This window comes from Chrysochloris asiatica, unplaced genomic scaffold (assembly GCF_000296735.1).
Source record: "Chrysochloris asiatica unplaced genomic scaffold, ChrAsi1.0 scaffold00027, whole genome shotgun sequence".
Classification (NCBI taxonomy): domain Eukaryota; kingdom Metazoa; phylum Chordata; class Mammalia; order Afrosoricida; family Chrysochloridae; genus Chrysochloris; species Chrysochloris asiatica.
This window is the reverse complement of record NW_006408545.1, coordinates 3,001,355-3,008,559: the sequence shown is the minus strand read 5'-3', so window position 1 is coordinate 3,008,559 and position 7,205 is coordinate 3,001,355. Positions and strand designations below refer to the sequence as shown.

The window sequence follows — 7,205 nt, the reverse complement described above, 5'->3', positions numbered from 1 at the left end:
GGTGGTGTAAGTGGTTAAGCACTGGACTCTCAACAAAAGTTAGGGAGTTTGAGGCCATACAGAAGGAGGTCTCATAGTCTACTTCCGAATTTGATTATTATTATTTGGATCTGCCTTATACCTGCATTCATCTGTTTTTAGCTTTTGAAACTCTGTTTTTATTGTTAAAAACTGACAAGTAGGTTCTGACTCATAGCAATCCTGTATCGAGTTTCTGAGGAGCTGCTGGTGAGCTTGAACTGCCGACCTTGCAGTTCAGTGCATTAACCTTTAGCACCACACCTGGACTCCTTTCAAACTATACATGTGGAAATATTGATTTCTTCTTATGGAAGGACGAGGCACGCTGTCACAATAGTAGGCTTTCTCCTTGGATAGGCATGTGTGGTGACTCTTATCTATTAGCTGAGGCTAATAATGTTTGCAAGGGTTTCCAGTCTCTGAAACATACTCAGTCTCTCTAGACTCTCCTGCTGAGAGAAAAAACGCTTAGTAACACATCACAGTGTAATACTTATTAGAAAACACAATGCTCATAGCAAGTGACTTTTCTATGAAGTACAATAAATCATAGTTTGGTAATAAGTAGTAAGTGTTTTCCAGCTGCTGGAGCAATCTTTTCTCTGTTGTCTAGAGCAAGACAAATCAGTGATCTGTACTGATTTCCAAATTAAATATCTGTTCTGATTAAGGTATTTAAAAATATTCCATTTTAAGTATGTTTGGTCATAGATCCTGATACTTTAGTCTAGAAACTTTCTAGGAAAACCAAAACTTATCTTTTTTATTTTTATAGGATGTAAATGAGTCTGAGACTGGGATTTAATTGGTCATTTCCCTCCTTAAATATCTACCCGTGTTATTAATTATGGAGTCCTTGTATAGCACTGTTGGCTAATGGCTGGGCTGCAAAGTCATTTGAGCCTAAAGGTCAGTGGTTCAAGCTCACCAGCCACCCCTTGGAAACCCTATACAGGGTCACTATGAGTTAGAAATGACTCGACAGCACTTAACAACAACTACTAATTATAAATCAAAAAAGCATATTGTTAAACCACAAAATTTTATCCCTTTTTTCCTTCTTCTAATGAGATGCTTTGGTTGCATCTGATTATTTTATATACATTGGCTATAACCAAGAAATTAAAAATGAAATGCTTTCAGCTCATGATGCTGTGAACAGTTTTACGCTTCTTTTTCCTTATAGAGTGGTATTGTTTTTAATGCATAAACATAGTTGAAATTCAGCTACAGAAATATACATACTGCTAGATCTAGACTTTTAGCCCACTGGGGACTTCATTAGTCCACGTCTTCTTCGGTTCAAAGATGGCACTTGAGAGTTTTAAGACCCTCTAGTTTACTAATTAGCTTACCTCCAAGGACCTTGTTTAGAATTGCTGAAACCTTTTTAACTTTTATTGATATGAGCATTTGCACATAAATGTTTTCAGTTTAATGCGTCTAAATCCCTAATCACATTCAAGGACAAGTACTTTAGAACATATTAGAACACTGTTTAATTTTTTTTTTCATATTTATATATTTACTTATGAATAAATAATATATTTTGTCTTATCTTTCAGCCAACTAAGCATTTTCTCTTTGCTGTGAGTCCCTTAAGCCTTCAGATTATAGAAACCACATGAAAGTAAATTCACTGTGAATTGTTAAATTCTGAGCTTAATCCCACCCTAGAGAGATACTAATCACAAAAGAAACCTTAAACATGAAGCTTCATTCATCAGATGAAATTCTTGGGATTTGAGAATTCTAGTGGTAAGTAAATATGTGATTAGATTTATAAACTCAACTGACCTATTCTGCTTTGTATAATTTTTTACCATAAAATATTTCACTTAAGTTATCTTTTTTCTTTTTTTGTAAAAGTAATGCCAAAGTTTTGCCTTGAATCAAGCAGCAATTGACTTTTTTGTTGTTTGTTTCCATTGATGTCACACACGATATATTTTATAATTATTTCCTTCTTTCCCATCTCTAAGGTCACCACCTGAGTGCTACTTGCAATATGTAAGACAGAGGAGGTCTACTGCAATGACCTCAAGACCACTTTTGTTTACTATAATCCCTCCTCCCTATCCCCCTTCATCCTAGCACTCTGGTTCCAAGTCCTGAAGTAGACTTTTTATGAATTAAATGTGTCCAGCTCCTTCTCTTGCTGAAGGAGTCAGGTGGTGTAAATGATTAAGCACTTACTGCTAACTGAAATGTCAGTTGTTTGAACCCAGCAGCTGTTGTTCAGGAGAAAAGATGTGGCTGTCTGCCCTCATAAAGATTGTGGCCTTGGAAACTCTAGGGAGCAGTTCTACCCTGTCCTCTAAAGTCACATTATGAGTTTCATATATATATATATAATTTTTTTTTTTTTAAAGAGCCAGAGATTCTTAGCATATGCTACCAAGCTTTGCATGAACTCTCGCCCATCTGGTTTTTCAGCATTTATTCTCTTGCTCTCCTTCATTAATGAAGCTCTTGTTTCACTACCTACCTTTCAAATCTTTGAAATGTCAAGCTCTGTTCTGCATTCCAGATCTTTCAACGCACTGTTTTGGTTTTTTTTGAAGCAGATATTACGGTAGCATAGTGGTTATGAGTCGTGCTGTTAACCTGAAAGTCGCCAGTTCGCAGCTATGAGTCGGAACCAACTCTACGGCACACCACCACCACTTACATGGTGAACCCAGGTTGTCTCTCAGAATTAGATATTTAACTATTCAATATAAATTATATTTCCCTGCTTTTCAAAATATTTTTAAGCATTTGTAGTTATTAAGTGCCGTCGAGTCGGTTCCTGTGTCAGGTTTTCGAGGCTTTTAAATCTTCACGGGAACAAAAAGCCACACCTTTCTTCCACAGACTAGTGGGCTCGAACCGCTGTCCTTGAGATTCACAATAGAGTGCTTATCATATGGAGCCACCACGCTCCCACCTTTTATCATGTTGTTGCTGTTGTTAAGTGCTGTTGATTAGGTTCTGACTCATAGCAACCCTATATAGGGTTTCCAAGGACAAGTTGGTGGGTTTGAACTGTTGACCTTGTGATTCGTAGTTCAGTGCTGATCCTACAGCACCACACCAGAAGTCATAGACCTTATCAAAATATTTAATTGTATACTTATTTGTGTTGTTGAATTTAAAATTTATTTTCTACTTAAGAATGCAATCTCTGTGAGGACAGAAACCATTATATTTTTCATTAATCTCTGCATATCGGTAATTAGAATATTGTTACATCATAAATTATCAATGCCTTTTGTTGTTTGAATAAATGAGTAAAATTTTGAGCTGGACCTTTTAACTCATCTTCCAATACATTTGATCTTGTCAACAATTTCTCTATAATCCTTATTCAATTTCTCCTGTAAATACAATCTCTTGGTTATTTCATCGCTCTTATTTTTAACTGAGCATCCATGAAGAAAACGAGCAGTAGTAGGGATTTATGTTGTTGTTGGTAAGTGCCATCGGGTTGCTTCTGACTCATAGAGACCACTTATAGGGTTTTGGAGGAGTGGCTGGTAAACTTGAACCACCGACCTTGACCTTTCTATTCAAACCAACCTTGAGGTCAGGTGCTTATTCTATTGTGCCACACCAGGACTCCAGTAGGGATTTATATGGAAGAGGACATCATACTATTGGTTGAGAAAATCACATTTAATCAATGTAGCTAGTGGACTATATTTTTGTCATATACTACATAGTATTTTATAAAAACAAATGTAATAATCAGCAGGAAGGGGCATTCAGACTATCATGTTTACTTTTGTCTCTTTAGACAATTATGCTGTTGTTAAGTGTCATTGAGTCGATTCCGACCCATAGTGACCCTGTATAGGGTTTCCGAGGAGCAGCTGGTAAGCTTGAACCACCATCTTGCAGTTCAAATGGCTTTGCAGTCTGATATATTAACCCACAGCGCCACACCAGGACTCCTAGGACATCTAAAGAAGGCACCTCATTGTGGTCTTCAATTCCTTTCATGAAAGAAACTTAGGTCTTCCTTTATTTTTTAACCTGTGGTTTTTTTTTTTTTTTTTTTTTCCTTTTAAAACATTGCTTTATATAATCTAAATATTTCAGTTTAATACTCCTGGGATGGAACTAGTCATGAGCTTCTGAATTCATCTCTGAATTATGATTATAAAATCTTATTATTGATTTCCTTGCCTGACTCCTTGACTTTGAAAATAACTCCTAAAAGTAGAGTTCCAAAATAGTATTTAAATGAAATCTGTTTAATAAGTTACCTTGAAGGAAAAACAATCATCCTTTAAACATTCTTTAAAAAACATATTTATACATTTCTTAGAAAATACTGACTTCAAATTCTGTTCCCATGAAATTTGTATTCATTAAGTATGATAAAATATGCACAAAGAAAATAATTTTTAGCAAAAATAAATCTTCCAGATTTGTCAGATCTGATGACAAGGATCATAGATTTCCAAAGCAATATATCTTAAGAATGTGATTGGTTAAACTTTCTTATTGAAGGCTTTGACTGTATGATGTTGCCAGGAGACTTCTTTTTTCACATAGATTAGTTTGATTCTACCAGTCCCATTCCAAGAAAATCACCTATTGTATTTGATATCCATTTGCTTGCCTTATGGATTGCATTTGTGGTTGATAGTCTATTAAATTACTGTGCAGATTGGATTTAGATCAGTGGTTAAAATATTTCTATTAGACTCCCAAAGCATACGTGTATTTCTTACAAATTCACATCATTTTCATTGTTTCCAGTGTTCCATTCTGTCAAGGGAGGTAGAATTGGGGGCACGCTCAATTTTACAGATGCACACTATCCTGCAGACTTTCTGGTCATCATTTGGGAACAGTGAAGAGTATCTGTATTCAGTGTAAAGATTTGTGTATCACCAGAACTTGATCAAAAGGACCTTTCAGTCTCATGCGCATTATTGTTGCTGTTGTTGTCATGTGCTTTCAAGTCAGTACCGACTCATAGCAACCCTGTGTAGGGTTTCAGTGGAGCTGTGTGTGGGTTTGAACTGTTGATCTTGTGGTGTGCAGTCCAGTGCTTATCCTACAGTGTCATACCAGAAGTCCCCAAGTATGTTATGCTTTATAAAATGAAACATCCTTCTTTTTTAATTTAATTATCAAGAGCCTGAAATGTACTTTTTTAGAATTCATTGTTGAGATTTTTGATGTGATTATGTATTCTCTGCTTTACACTGACCTCTTGAAAAAGACAACATATACCTCAAAATGACAACCCTGCTCTTTTCCAATTTGACAGGTGTGTGATATGAACAGTAGGATGAGTACTTCCTGATGCTGTATTATTGACAAGAAAAAATTGACATTGAAGCTCCGCATTCTGTGAGACTGAACCAACTATCTTTAACTCGACCTGTCATCCCCAGTGGATTGTAGAGATGTGATCACCAAGTTTTAAAAAGTTTTAGGATTTGTACTATAAATCATTGTTGTTATTTTTGTTGTTGTTAGGTGCCTTTGAGTTGGTACCGACACATAGCAAACCCATGTGCAATAGAACAAAACATTGCCCAGTCCTGCACCAACCTCACAATCATTGCTACATTTGAGTCCATTAAACCTCAGGAAGACCATGACTATATTGGAAACTTCATACTTAGAGTGAATGGTGTATCCCAACTATTTCTTGAACTCAAGTGGTATATTGGCTTTCTTCTAGAAGACTACCAATGTTCCCTTGGTCTAGAATAACTTTGAAAGGTGTCAAGGAAAGAAATAGAGTAAGTGGTTTCTCCTGTGCATTCCTTCACTATTTTAATACAGTGGATTTCTTTTTTGAATATATCCCATGGCAAATTTCTTTGAGTCATGCAAAATGGAACCATCATTGTTGGAGTGTGTAGTAATATGAGTACTAATGTTTTGATTCTCTAGTGTGTGCGTTTGAAGTTCTGTAGGTGTGGTGCTGTAGGATATGCACTGAACTTCTAACTGTAAGGTCAGTGGTTCAAACCCACTAGCCACTCCTTGGTAACCCTATACAGGGTCTAAATGAGTTGGAAGCAACTCAACAGCATATAACAAACAAAAACATAAGTTATGTGTAAGAAAACTTAGTGATGCAGTGGGTTAAGTGCTGGGCTGCTAACTTCAAGATCAGTGGTGCAAACCCATCAGTGGCTTAACAGGAGAAAGATGAGTTGCCTGCTGTCATGAAGATTTACAGTCTCGGAAACCCTAGGGGACTGTTCTACTCTGCCCTAAAGAGTCCCTGTGAGTTGGAATCGACTCAATGTCAGTGAGTTTGGTTTGGTGAGTATATGTGTGCTTATCTTCTAGCAACTTTGGCATCTACTATCCCTAATAATTATAATATTCCTGGAATGTAGGTATTTTCTCTACTGAAACTTAGGTGACTTTCTCAAATTCTCCAGTACTTAAATAAATTTCAGACACAGGATTATAACCCAGGTATGCCAGCCACTATTACTCTGCTCTGTCTGCTGCCTCTTACTGTCCAGTGACGATATTAAGCTACAAGATAATAAAGATAGCTAGAGTGGGGGTATCCAGGAAAATTCAGGAAGAAAGCAACATTTTATTTCTGGGCTTGGAAGAAGGGCTTGACTTTTACAGAGTGCAAAGAAACTGAGGAAAGACCCAGGGTGAAGGAACATTATGATCAAAGGTTTGGAGGCAAGAACGTGTATGCTGTATTTGAGAATGGTGAGCAACTTGATATTGCATATGAAATATGCAAAAGAATGTGGTGAGACCCCTGTTTTAGGGAGGCCTTGAATATCATGCCAAAGAGTTGTACCATTACTCAGCAGGTGATGCTACCAAATGAGGGAAGAGGCATATGAAGATTGTTTTATGTAGGATGTGCTCTTCAGCCCATCAGTTCCTTCTCTTCTCTTCTGCGGGCTATAGGAATTGAAAATTAAGAACAGATTACAACAATAGAAAGATTTTCCTTTCATTTGAACTGCATTAAGGAATTGTTTTAAGGTCAAATTTTTAAGGTAAATAGAAAATGAAGACATTGATTTGAGTTTATCAGAGGAAGCTTTTTTTTTTTTTAAGTTTTTATTGTGAATTGAGTGATAGCTTACATGGGACATCAGCTTTATACTCATCATATTACATTTCATTTCATTGCAATCCCCTCCATGCATCATCATTAAACAGTATTTGCTTCTATTCCCTCTGTTGTT

At 36.4% G+C, this 7,205-nt stretch overlaps 1 pseudogene; it reads left to right on the top strand.

Annotated features, from left to right (window-relative positions):
• LOC102827849 overlaps window positions 1-4,868 on the top strand; it is a 34,765-nt pseudogene extending 29,897 nt beyond the window's left edge.
• The last annotated feature ends 2,337 nt before the right edge of the window (window positions 4,869-7,205 follow it).